Source organism: Melozone crissalis, unplaced genomic scaffold, assembly GCF_028551555.1.
Source record: "Melozone crissalis strain CALT ecotype California unplaced genomic scaffold, PUWL_Pcris_2 ptg000023l_1, whole genome shotgun sequence".
Classification (NCBI taxonomy): Eukaryota; Metazoa; Chordata; class Aves; order Passeriformes; family Passerellidae; genus Melozone; species Melozone crissalis.
The window spans coordinates 34,536,002-34,549,659 of record NW_026535801.1 but is presented as its reverse complement, the minus strand read 5'-3'; the positions used below and the strand labels follow the sequence as shown (position 1 = coordinate 34,549,659).

The following is a 13,658-nucleotide window of genomic DNA, read 5'->3' as shown; positions in this document are numbered from 1 at the left end:
CACAAAATTAAGATTATTTTGTTATTGAGCTAATTAATCTTGCCTGTGTATTGTTCCCATGTTGAGGTGGGGGCTCTGTTCTTGGATGGATCCATAGTCCTTCCCCTAGAGCACAACAGTGCTAACTTAGCAATTGTTGTTTTATGTTCTTATAAATCTTATTGCATCTTGAACAGGGCCAGTCCAAACAATGTTCCTCTTCAGAGGGGTGAAACATCTTGCACTGGGAATAGATTCTACCAAAGTGTCTTTCCCTGTTTGGATTCTGTACAAGGTTTTCCTACTTCCTTCACTAACACAGACGTGAATAAATGATAAGTCTACAAAAGCTTTCATGGTAGTCTTGGGAAGTCCCTCAGGTCTATGAAGCTGCATCTGCCCCAAGGCCTAAGCCTGAAGGGCTTTGACTTGCTTTGCTCCAAACTGGTGCAACAAGAAAGAAAATGAATGGAAAATATTTTGTCACATGTTCTCAGACAAAATCTCTTAATGGGTTAAAGAGAAACAGGTTAAAGGCTTGAATTATCGACTTGGTTATTCAAAAGCCATAAAGTATTGTGATGTTTCCCCAGCCCATCTCCCAAATCCTCCTCAAACACAAAGCTGTTTCCTTGATTCCTAGCCAGACAAACACCTCTTTTTGAGGTTGGGCTCACCTTCTCTGGCCAAAAATATTTTAGCATTTTTTTACTACCAAAAATACTTGAGTTCTCTGTGGATGTCTGGGATTATTGATTCAATTATTGTTGGTTCATGCATATGTGGGACACCCTGTACCATTCTACTTTATTGGTGCTGTGTAGTCTTCTCTTTTCAGAGAACACCATACATGGTGCTGGCTGTGAGATTTTGATAGAGAGCCTACAGCACTTTAGGTTTTTATTTGATTTTTAATGCTGGTACCTAATGTGTAATTAATGAATTTTAATAGTGTGATTGATAATCTTTGCAGTGCACAAAAGCATTTGTCCAGGGACTCAAAACCGCTCTAGAAACAGAGGTACTTTGTTTGTGAGATTAGCAAAGAACACTGTATTCCTCCCTGTCTTTAAATGACATCTCTGTGCCCCTGAATACTTTGAATTTATGAGCTGGGGGGAGCAGATTATGGATTCTTAATAAGAAAATTCCAGGGTGCCAACTGTGCTTGCAAAGTGTATTTTAATCATATAGACACCTGTCCACTACCAACTTGTAATATTTTTTAGAGGTCACTGAGCAGCCAGCCAGCTGATGGAAATCACTTTTATTCAATATCAACCTTATCTGAGTTTGAAACACTAATCCAGAGGTAAAATGCTAAAATCCCAATTATCAGTAATGAAAGCTGTCTAATGCCCATATTATGCTGGAGGTAAAAGGCCCAGGTTCTCATTCCAGTTACAGATGAGAAAAACTTAGAAAATACTAAAGGTTCATCCAAGTCATTAAGGATTTTTAACACCTGCTGCTACGAAGGAAAGCATTAAAATGAAACCTGGTGTAACATTTTAATAACCAGCTCTGTTATGTCACTGCCTGTTAGCTCTTACTTTTGAGACCAAGATCTTCATCTGAATTTTGAGATTGCACAGTAAATGAAAGAGACCACCAAAAGACTGACAAGGGTAGCACAATCTACAAGGCCTCAGTTGACCATTCTGCTTGTCTCTCTGCTTGACAATCTGTAGACTTGTCTGGAATTTCATGATGTGCTTTTCTAAAACTAGTGAATTCCTTCCCTTAAGCTGCAATTCTGTCTTGATGCTATTGATTGGGAATGCATCCTGATGTTCATGACAAACCAGTTCTGTCATTTATAGTTACCAATTTGTCTTTAATCAAGTGAATTGCTTTTCTTTTTGATTACCAGAAAATTCCCCCATCACAAGAAAAAAGCTTTAATAAAACCTTGCCAAGAATTTATCACCTCGATGATAGTTTTGGGCGCAGGCCTGGGAACAGAATGGTTTGTAAGGTACACAGCCACAAACTCTAGGCAGGGTTTTCCTTGCTCCTAGCAGGGAGCAAATCTTACTGATGGGTCCTGTCTCCCCAGAAAAAACACTGAAATGTCACTTTTACCCACTGGCTGTTTGCTTGAAAACAAGTTATGCTTTGCCTGTTTTACTTATTCCTCTTACCCTGAATTCCAGGTTTGGATCCTATGTGTTTCTGGGGATTCTGAGCTTGGATGCAGAGTTCAAGAGTTTATAGTTCTGGTGGCTCAGCCAGCTGTGAGGCAAAGCAGAAGCAGAGGTTTAACTCACAGGATCCTCATCCAAGAAGGGAGGGAAGGATGGGAAACTTGTGTGTTTGGGGCACACCTTTAGGCAAGAAGTCCCATGAAGGCCCCACCTGGCTTCTTCTTTTCTTTTTTCTTCCCTTTCCTGGAGTCCCATTCAGAGTTTCTCTTCTCTCCAATAGCTGCAGGTAATATTAATGTGAGCCAGCAAGGAAATTCAAAGATGAACAGCACTAAAGACTGCAGCAACCTGCTTAATTCCTCCACTATTAAAGAAAAAATATGGGCCTGCCCTAATTATTTTTTTTAATGCTGCTTTAATGCTTCCTAGATTCCCCTGCAGGGAAGATGGGTTTAAATCTGTGGAGGGAGTAGAGGATATCTGTCTCACCTATGTAGCTGCTTTTGGTGGCAGAATATTTTCTTTGTTGGCTTTAATTCAGTTCTAGCTGAATTTCTCCCATCCAATTAATTTTGACAGAACAGCAAAGACGTGAATGAAAACTGAGTGTCTTCCACTGCACAGAGCAGGGTTTGGAGAGAGGATTATTCTCCTGTTTGAGTTTATAGTGATGTGCACATCTGGTAGATAGAGAAGAGTAATGACACAGAGAAGCAGCACTAATAGAAAGTTTCACTATTAAAGTCTTACAAAGAGGATTTATTCAGGAAATGACACATATATTACTACATTCACAGGGCAGTGGAGAAACAGAGACAGGAGAAGTCACTGAATTTTCTAAATCTCCAACTCAAAATATGGGCAAACATTTAGGGTTTACCTGAAATGAACCAAGCATATCCTTTTCTTCCTTGCTTACACTCAAAACAGGTTTTTTTCCAATCCACTCTGAATTAGTAAACCTTATCTAGAAAAAACCCCAAACTTTTAAAGGTTACATTTAGTCTTCAAATTCACAGTGGATCATTTAGAATGTGCAACTGTATTAACACTTTTCGATCCTAATAATACTTTTTATTTCCCAGCTGAACTTTGAGCTAAATAGTAATATTGAATAAGTTTGGTTATTGCAAGTCTAGAGAGGTGCATAAACTATACACTTAAAGGCTTTATTTGAATCTGCATAGCATTACTTCCAAGAAATAGTCTAGGTAAAAATTCTCCACTTGGAGTCACTACATGAATTCTATAGAAAAAAAATGGTTGAAAAATTCTGTGCCAACCCAACTGTTGTTTCTAAAAGCAAAGGCATCTTTCAGATTTTAGTGAAAAACGGACTTAAAAATTGCCAGTAGTTTTGGTTTGGTTTGTGTTCTTTTGTTTTTTTTGTTTTTTTTTTTTTCTTTTGTAGTTGGACTGTTTTTATTTTGCATTCAAAATGGACAGATGCTTGAAAGAGAGATTAAGGAATCCTAATAGTATAGCTCATTTCTTTCTAATATTTTCTGGATAGTATTGTATCCATAATCCCAGAGTGTTGGATTATTATCTGTAATGGCAGTCTATATTGGCACTGACATTTCACTTGGTAGATGAGCACAGGTGAGCTAAAGACTGAGAAAATTACATAAAACATAGAAGAGCTATGAACCTTTTAAGCAGGAAATTCATTATTATTTTTTTAATTTACATTTTTATTACGTTTCTGGCAGATGGAGAAATTAGAAATCAGTGTGTGACAAACAGCCTTCACACTGAGGAACTGGAATAAGCACTGCCAGCAGCTGATGGCATGGGGAGGAAGGATGGAGTAACATTTTTTCAAAAGCAAAGCCTTTAATTGTCTTTAATGTGGATGAACTATGGCAAAGTACAGAGATGCTGAGAAAAAAGACTTTTCTTCCTCATCAGGGTTGTTGAACATCTCACTTCTGGCAACATTCTCACTTTCAGTGTTTTGGTTTTCTTGTACTTCATCCTGCCCAATCTTTTCATATGACAAGTGTTCCTTTGATTCTCTACATTGGATTTCACTTTAGGTAATTTCTTCAGGTACTCAGCATCATTTCCCCTTCTTTATTTCTTTTCAGCCTACTGTCAATAAACCTAATCAATTTCTCGCTGTCCCTACTGTTAGGATATGTCCCTCAAACTTGTGTGGATGGTCATTCCTTGACATTTTAGTCCCCTCTTTGTCATTGTTTAAAGCTGCTATGAAGGGACTGGTTATTCATTCCCCACCAAAGTCAATGCTTTAATCATCTTTGCTGCAATTGTATGAATTCCATAAAGTTTCTCTCTAGCCTTTCGGCTCAGGCTGAATTCAGCAACAGGGATGAGATTGTTCTAAAATTGGAGGGATAAGAGGCGGAGGGCTGCTTGGTATGCCAACACTGTGCAGAGTTCTGTCACCATTAAGAAAATATGCATGAAGACAGAACATCATTCACTTTTAATGTTTCCTTGATAGTTTTCTTGGCCATAAGCTGAAGGTGGATTCAATCAATGTGTATCAATTCCTTTCAATTTTATGGTCTTGATATCCCACAGTCCTACATGCTCTGCTGTGTAAGAATAAAGTGAACTTATATTGGCTGGGATATCTCCCTGGGGTTTTTCTTTATGCATTCTCATCAGTGTGTAGGGAATACATCCCACAAAAACCCTGAAGGTGGTAGAGCTGAGTTGTACCCTGTCACCTTTCTGCTGTGACCATGAGGTACAGACACTGCTGAAGCATACATGAGAGTTGGAGCTGAATTCTTTTAGGTCATCCTTAGGTGACCTAAGGTCAGCTGAAATGTGAGTGGACTTCTAACTTCTGCAAAGGCTGAAAAGGTGGGCAACCAGTTGAAGGATTTCAGTGCCCATCCTTATGGGAGCTATATTAGTTCTGGCACCTCCAAATTCTGCTCTGGTACCACATCTCTTGTGGATCTTGTCTGTAGCAGTGAACAGAGATGACTGCAGAGTCCAAGGACCTGTAGCTGTCCTGTCTGTACAGATTTACAGAGCTCTGAAGGCATTTGCACAGAAAAATAAGTAATACACGATTTTTTTTTTTTTTTCTGATAGAAATATGCATGGTGTTCTGTGTGGGAAGCACCTGGGGCTGTGTGTTCTTGCTGTGCTCCCTGCTAGTCCATCCCTTCAAACCAGGGGCTCAGTTCTGCTCTGGCTGGAAGAGATCAGTGCTCTTTCCCCTCTTGTTCTTCCCCAGGGTGGACTTTAGTCATGGTGGGGTGGTGGAGGAGATATTTTCACATTATGTAAATGGCAGAGTGGAGCCCTTTCTCAGCTGCCCCTTCCCAGGTCACAGAGAGATGGCATGCATTTCACTGTACCTTATCTTCCCTTATTTTTCACAGGACATAATGGGATTATGAGCTTGATCCACCTTCTTTTCTGGGCTGTTATTGAACTAATACCTTCATCATGAGGTTATTGCCTGTAATGTAAGGACAGCCCCTGGCCCACTGGGAGTGTCTGTACAGCAAGGTGAAATGTGAGACACTGTGTTACAACCCACAAAGCCCCAGATTCATTAGGAGCAAATTCTGCAGCCTAGACACTGACATTTCCCTCTGATGCAAATGAATTTGGTTATCTAAGGATGCACAGGGCTGGATACTGAACATGTTACTAGTAACTAAGGAAACATTTTTTACAATACTCTACTTTCTACAGGGAGTTTTCCTTTGAGCCATGTGAACATTTTGAAGTGTTACCCAGTGCTCAGAGGAGTAAAACCAGATGTCTGAACACTGTGTTTAGATGGTTTAATAATTCTCCATATCCACTGAGCTGGAATACCACACAAATTAAATGATCTTTTATTCCTTTAATCTCTGCTGGCAAGGAGGACCAAAAGGAATTGCATTTATTTGGGATACTGTGACCATCACAGACACCATCATCTCTTTTAGCAGTGCAGGTGGGAGGGGTGGAGTGCACACAATGAACTGATGATTTTTAGTGGTCCCTCTGGACCATGATTACAACAGATGGGCAGGCAAAAGAGATGCTGACTGAAGTGCATCTGCCTCAGAGAGGGAGGGATCTTTAGGCACATTTCAAAAGCTCCTAGTTCCAGTTTCGAAAACTGAATTGGCAATCCACCATTGCTTGCAAGAGAGACCCTGATGCGGATCTTACATGTAGGTCTGAAATTCTTGGACTTTCTTGAGCAGTGTCTTGATTTATACCAATAAAAGAAAAAATGAGAAGAAAACAAAAATCAAATTGAGCAAAACATAGAGAACTTGACTATGTGTTTTAAATTCTTTTCTCCATTTAGTTTTCTATCAAACTGATTCAGATGCTGGACTTAATTTTTCTGAGTAATGGAACGTATTAGATGAACTGGATGTCACTGCCTCTAAAGAAGATTTGTAATTCACTGTTTGATAAGATTTTTGTTGAGTCTCTGCTGCCAGCCAGCCACTTTACCATGAGAAATAACTAACCTTATTAATGATGTACTAGGTTAGAGGTTACATCTAGTTGATGTCAGAGGAGTCTTTATTGGGATATAAATGGGGCATTTGCTTTTGAGCCTCAAAATCATCACATAACCCTGTAGGTCTGTGAACAGTAACAGTGAAATTTCCTCAGGTCCTGGAGCTCAGCTTCTGCAGGTGCCTGGAACTGACTATTTCTGACTAAGCTCGGCTGTGGTTCCCAGGGGAGACAAATGTGTGTTGAAATCCCCAGAGGCAGCTGCTGCTGTGTTCAGAACATGCCTTTTGCAGGTTAACAGCCTTGCATTGCTGAAAGAGGCTCAGTGACTAAGGGAGTCCGTGTTTACCACATAATAACCTATTTCACATATTTTATAATGGTATTTGGTAATAAATAATATATAATAATAGGTGGTTAGAAGCTGAGCCAAGAAATGGGAGCTTTGGATCTAATGTTTCCTTCAGCCTGAATAGTCTCAGTCATGCTAGGATATCTCTGTCTTGGTTACAGGTCTTACAGTGTTCTGAAGGATTTGATTTCAGCGCAGAAGCTAAGGATACAGAAACACCATTGTCATAATCTGTTTTTTATTGATGATAACACTATAATGTCTCCTTTTTCCTCCCCTGCTGTCCTGACTACAGATTCATGCATTCTATCTGCTTATCTTTCATCATTTTTGTCTTGATAATTTTATTGCATGATATGAATGCTTCATATGTCCCATAAAAGCAAACAGGGAAGGGTAATCCTTTGACCTTTCAACATTCTTTGGTGTAATTTACTGGCGATTCCTCTCCTCCCTGAGGCATGGCCCTGAAATCCTATGATAAAAATGGACAGCCAATCCAAATAGAAAACACTGAAAAGGTTAAAGCTTTGATTATGTTAGTCTATAAATGTTCATAGTCTTTTTTTTTCTGCCAGAAAGAAAATGAGAGCTGAAAACGGCAATGGATGAATCATGCTTATTACAGAATATGGAAATGATATTGGTTCAACCCGTTCCTGTTAATGCTGAAAGAATATAATCTTGAGCCCTCTCATTTTATGTCACTGCAACCCACCTTATCCTCTTAAATGAATGCATGCATCCATTTAATTAACCTGGTGAGATACTGAGATATAAATCTTTTAAATGCTTCTCATGCAATTCATCTTGACAGCTGTCGTAGTAATAACATCTTTAATGCCATATTCTTTATTTTCTCATGTATTGAAATTCCTGGTATTATTTTGAGCACAGTGATAGGTTTGCTGGATTTAAGCCCTTAATCTTAACTTGTTTAAATCCTCAGTGCAATAGAAAGCTTTACTGGTTGTTTATTTTGCTGAATAAATGGAAGATTACTTTGTATGAAGAAAGCATAAATATGTTTTGCAAACTGTGGCTGAAACATGGTGGAATTTAGAGCTGGCATGCTTTCTTTCAAATGTTGTGTTTCTAGAACATGCTAGTGAGTCTCTTCTTTGCTGGCAAGTGATCACCAGTCAGAAATTGCATGAGACCATCCTATGTGCTCTACTGATTCCCTTCTGAGGGATGGGGTAAGGGCAGGAGGGATCATTTGGCTCTGAAATGAGTCAACCCTTTGTAGACTGCCATGTGTCAGTGTCATTGTACTGCACTAAAATCACAAAAAATCAAATGATCTTGGGATAGTTAGGAAATCATTTAGTCCAACACCCTGCCAAGGAAGGGTGAAAGATGTGAAGGTTCCTTGTCTAGCTCTGGCCCTTCCAACACTTCTTTTGGGGGGCTTCTTTGTCATGGCCTGGTATATGATGGGCAGATAATGGTAAGACAAGGGAGAATGATTTCAAACTAAAAGAAGACAGATTTGGGGTAGGTGTTAGAAGTCCTCTACTCAGAGGGTGGTGGATAAGTTGTGGATGTCCCATTCCTGACAATGTTTGAGGCCAAGTTGGATGGGGCTTGAAGCAGCTTGGTCTAGTTGGGTGGCATCCCTACACATGTTAGGGGGTCAGAACAAGATGATCTTTAAGGTCCATTTCAACCCAAGACATTCTGTGGTTCTAGGACTGCTGGAAAGTTTTCAGTCAGAACTACAGGACACTGGATTAGGGAGTGTTTTGAGTCACAAAATAACTTGCAGGGCACAGTTGACTCTGAGCACTCCCTGTACAGTTCCAGTAAACTTTCTAAGAGCTTTAGAGACTGTAAGATATTTGGGGTGTAGGAAAATTAATTATTCTATAGAAAAAAAAAAAAAGAGAGAGAACTGGAAAAGAATTTTATTCTGCCCAGATATTTCAGAACCACTTGACACATTTTTAATACAGCATTCCAAAGCCAGTCAATATCTTGGTATATAGGCAGAATAGTACAGCAGTGCTGTGTTTGCTGTCTTGTAATTCCCATAATATTCTACTCATCTAAGCATTTTAGCTTCCTGCATTGGAATTTTTCTAATTAAATTAACTCATTAATGCTGGCACATGTCACATTCTCCTTCCCTGTCTGCAAAAATGCAGTTTGTTAATCTAAATAGCAACCTAATCCACTGGGTGTGAGTGCATGACATGTACATTAGTGCTAATGAACTGCTGACCAGCCTCAGCAAATACCTGGGAGTATTTGGCATTAGGCAGGGGCTGCCCACAGTGCTGCTGTGAAATACACTGGGCAAAACAAAAGGCATTTAGCTAAGTGTCAGGTTGCAGAAATGCTGATGTTGCTTTTCTATTTCCCAAGAATTGAATTTTGAAACACCAACTCAAGGGATAATTTAGGAATTATTTTTCTGCTTTGTCACTTCAAGTTGTGACCAAGCTAAATACCACGGTGGGGAGAGATAAGGGGGTGGAAATGAAACCATGTTCACAGTTGCCTTTTAATGACTAGGCGGAATGGTTTGAATACTCTGCTATTAGAGGAAGGAAAAAACTGACACCTCCCACCCCAAAACCAAAAAACCAAGGGAAATAATCAAATTCACTAGTATAAACCTAATCTATTTTTACTGGCCTCTGCCTAGCAAGATAAATGCAGTGATTTTATAGAGCTGGACATTGATCTGTTAAACAAACACCAACTCTAATTCTGGAATCTTTTTTTCCTTCCAGTTCTGGGAGGCCCTGACACACTGTACTGACTATACCTTCCCTGCAAAGACCACAACAAACACCAGTGCATGCACATTGATGTTAACACCAGAGCTGGCAAAAGAAACCCAGCTGCAAAATGACAGGCTCAATTCAATTAGGTTACTAGGAAACTGAATCACTCCACAGATTGGTAATGAGATATAAAATCTTTCACCTTTAGGTTACCTGTTCATTCTAACATTTGCTTTGATGACAATCTTTACTTTCTCATTGCTGCTTCCTGACCTATGCCAGTGATATTACTCTTTTTGCTGAGGGATAATACCAGTTCTGCTTTTTTTCTCTCAGTCTTAAAGTCTGGCTGCCAAGCAAGCAGGGCTAACAGAGTAGAAAAAGCATTTAAAGGTGATCACTGTGTAACACTGGCCTCATTCTGTTACCCAACAGTTAGATTTCCACAAACCACAAATCCTCTCCTCTTGTTAACACCTGGGAAAGACAAGCTGGCTGCTGAGAGGGAATACCTTGCTGCCCCAGGGGTGTTTTGCTTTTTGGCAACATTAAGTTGTGCAAAGCCAAGAGTGGGGAGGCTGCCTTGCATCTACCCTGAATTTAAACAAAAGAGTGCTGGTTTGCAGAGGTGTCATTTTTGTCATGTGTCATAACTGTTAAATTTATACATGTTTGTAAGAGAAAAAGAAATACAGTCCCTTTCCAGTTACCAAACAGATATATTGCATGCTAGCTCCCAGCTGGCATATGTTGGCATAACTCTGTTGAAATGTGACTGCAGCTTCAAACTGCCTGAAAATATCTTGGATGCTTATCCAAGGAATTTGATGTTGTACATTTTCATCAGCTAAAGCAATATACATCAATCATCCTTTGTTACTACTAGAAATGAAGAGGGAATTATAATCCAAGAAATTTCTCTCATAGATTCTAGAGAGTGCTTTTCTGTGTTAATCACACGGTTTCTCCAGGGCATACTTTTCAAGCCATCTCCTGAAATAATGAACATTCTTGTACTGAGTGCTAAAAATACTGCACTTTAGGATATATAATCAAGCTGATGCCTCTGGCTTGCTGGCTTCCTGAGCAGTGAGGGCAATACCCTATTGAAGCAAGATCACACTGGGCAAACATCTGGAACCTGCATTCTCTTAGACTGATCCCCATACACTTCTTGGGGATACAGCCTTCATCCCTGAGTGCTCTAAACCCAACCTGCCCCCATATGCTCAACATGGATGAACTTCCCCTTAGGGAAGAGTCCTACAGCAGAAACATTTCCTGCAGCACAAAGAACTGGAAGATGAGCCCCCAAAGATTCAGGAATATAAATGTCTGAGTGCAGCACGGGTCAAGACACCATAAATCAGATGTGACTTTGCAGTAGTTCACAGTTCCTCTGAGTTAATGGGATCATCAGGGCCTGAGTGCTGATCACTGGGGTCTTTGCTGTAAACATATTGACAAGCAAATTGGTCAGGGAAGGCAGGTACATTTCTACAGTCTGTTCTCTTGCTAGTACAAAAATAGTATTTCTGATGTTTGAGCAAACTGGTTCTCAGCACTTTGGCATTCCAAGACTGTTCCATCTGGACAGCTGTTCTCTTCTGCTGAGCTTCCCAGTGGACATGTTAGCTCCATTTAGAGTTTTTGTTAGGTTTTTGTTTGGTCTCAGAGGAAGAGATATTTACTTGGGAGGCCCGTTTTTTTCTTTGTGACAAGCAGTATGATGCACAAAAATGACCATTCCAAGATGGAAACTTGTCCTGTTTTTCCTAAGTGCTTCACTCTGCCGATCATTTTTCTTTAAAGGCCTCCTGAGATGGGCACTTTGAGACATCAACATATGTTGGTACAGGTGATGTATTGTATTATCCTGTCTGATAATTACCTGTGATTCAAAACGTTGTGTGCTTAGCCTTAGGTGGTTAACTCCTCAGAGAGATAGATGTGTGACAGCCTGCTCAAGGTAATGTGCAGAGCTGGAGCTCCCATGGTGTGTGTGAGGGAAGCAGTGGAGCCAGCAGGTCTGGAGTTGCTGCACCAGTACATGAGTAGGTCCTTGTGCTGTGCTAGTTATGGCCACAGTACCTAGCACTTCAAGTGCTCAGGGCAACCTATTAACTATAGGAATAATTAATAATAATCCTTCCTGCTTTTACTTCTGAACTAGAATTTGGGGCATCTCCACCTGCAGACAGAAACTTCAGGCACTTAACTGGTATTAAGTACTTGACCTTCCATGGGGATTACTGGCTTCAGCTGTAGCTCTCACTGGCTCATTCCTGAGTGGTTCTGTGCTCAGCAAAGCCTCCCTTGGTGGAAGTCATGCTCTCCAGGCATGATGCTTGCTCAGGAGAATGATATAATGATTACATAAGGTCGTTTGCTAATTTCTGGTCTAATCACACAAACTGTAATACATTGCTGCTGTGTTTGTTTAAATCCATTGCAGTGTTTCTTTTGCTCACTAATCAGGAAACAACAGAAATTATGTGATATCACACCACTGAGATTCCTTATTAGCTGAATTAAGTAGCATGTGTAGTTTTAGGGTTGGAGCTACCAAAAAAGCAAACAAGGGCTCATAGGTAAACCTGAAGAAAACCTCACAAGGCTGCAATGAGCACAGTGCAATAACAGATTTTCCTACTATTGTAGGTATATTTTATCATTGCATTCATTGCTTAGATGAATATATAGAGAAGTTAATATTTATCTGTTTGGAAGAAAGTCGCCTGAATTCTGGTCTTGCATGAGCATAAACCAGAAGTACAAAAGAAGTGTAGGAACCACCAGGTGCTGTTCAATAGAGGGCTGGATTCACCACTGCATTGTTTGGTAGCTAAAGCACTCAGGGATAAAGGAAGTGCTTTAAAAGGGCAGCCCCAGTGTGATGCCCACACCGTTCCCAATGATCCCAGTGTGCCTCTGGGAGTGCTCTGGATTCCAGCTGGCTCCAGCAGCTGGGCCTGGGGCATCCTGCTCTCCTTGCAGGCAGCCTGTGCTTGGCCCACGTTCAGGCTCCTGTGTGCCCTCGTGGCAGAGCATTTGGGGTCAGCTTGAGGGAAGAGCTGGGAAGGTTTTATCGGCTTGATATCCCCACAGCGACAGATGGGATCGTTCACAGGTGCGTGAGAAGCCCAGTCTGTCCACAGGCGTGCAAATGTGTCTGGAGGGCATGGGCAAGGCTGCTTTTGGGAATGCCAGCTGTGCTACCCTGCAGCAGAGGTATCTGTGCATCACCTGGCTGTGTGTGACCCAAGGTGATGCTCACAACAAGCACAAAGGATCAGAAACACACACATCTTTTCCAAGTCTCGTTTTTCAGCCAGTGGGACTGTGATCCAGTAAATACAGTCAGTATGAGATGCAAGAGAAAACTTCTGTGCATGGTTCTCTGTATCTGCCTGCCTTAATTTAGGCTAGATTCTGATTTATGTTGTCATTTTACTACTTCTGTACATCCCAAATAAATTCATTAACTTTGCCCATATTCCTGTATCACAAACAATACATATCTTAAAATACAAGCTGAAGCTTTCACAGAGCAACAAGAACACTTAGGAAGAGAACTGGTAGTTGTTACTTGTAAACTGTGGCTTGGCTTTAGTAGAAACCACTGGCCACCCCCTAATTTGTAGGGAAATATCAAACCCTACAAAACTGGAAAGATTAATTCCCTCTGTGGTAGCTTCATGGGCTGAGTTCCCTGGCTGTTCTGTACAGGCAGTGGGACTGTCTGATTACTACAGCGCAATCTTTGACCTTAAAAATGTAAGGAAAGTGCTGAGGGCATTTGTCTCTCGTTAAGGATAATGGGAGTTGAAAGCTTTTAGAACTCTTCAGGATCGGGTCCAAAATTTGTACATCCCAGTAGCAGCACAGATGTGCCAACAAGCGGGGCTTACTGAGGAGTGCAATTAATGTGAAACAAACTGTTTCCCTCCCCCTGCCCAGCCTCAGGTGATTCATTGGCTCTGCAAATTC

General features: G+C 40.7%; 1 protein-coding gene across 1 annotated transcript in view; it reads left to right on the top strand.

Moving 5' to 3' along the window:
* The window catches only part of NCKAP5 (NCK associated protein 5), a 369,194-nt gene that overhangs the window by 19,287 nt on the left and 336,249 nt on the right, over positions 1-13,658 (top strand). The window lies entirely within an intron of this gene.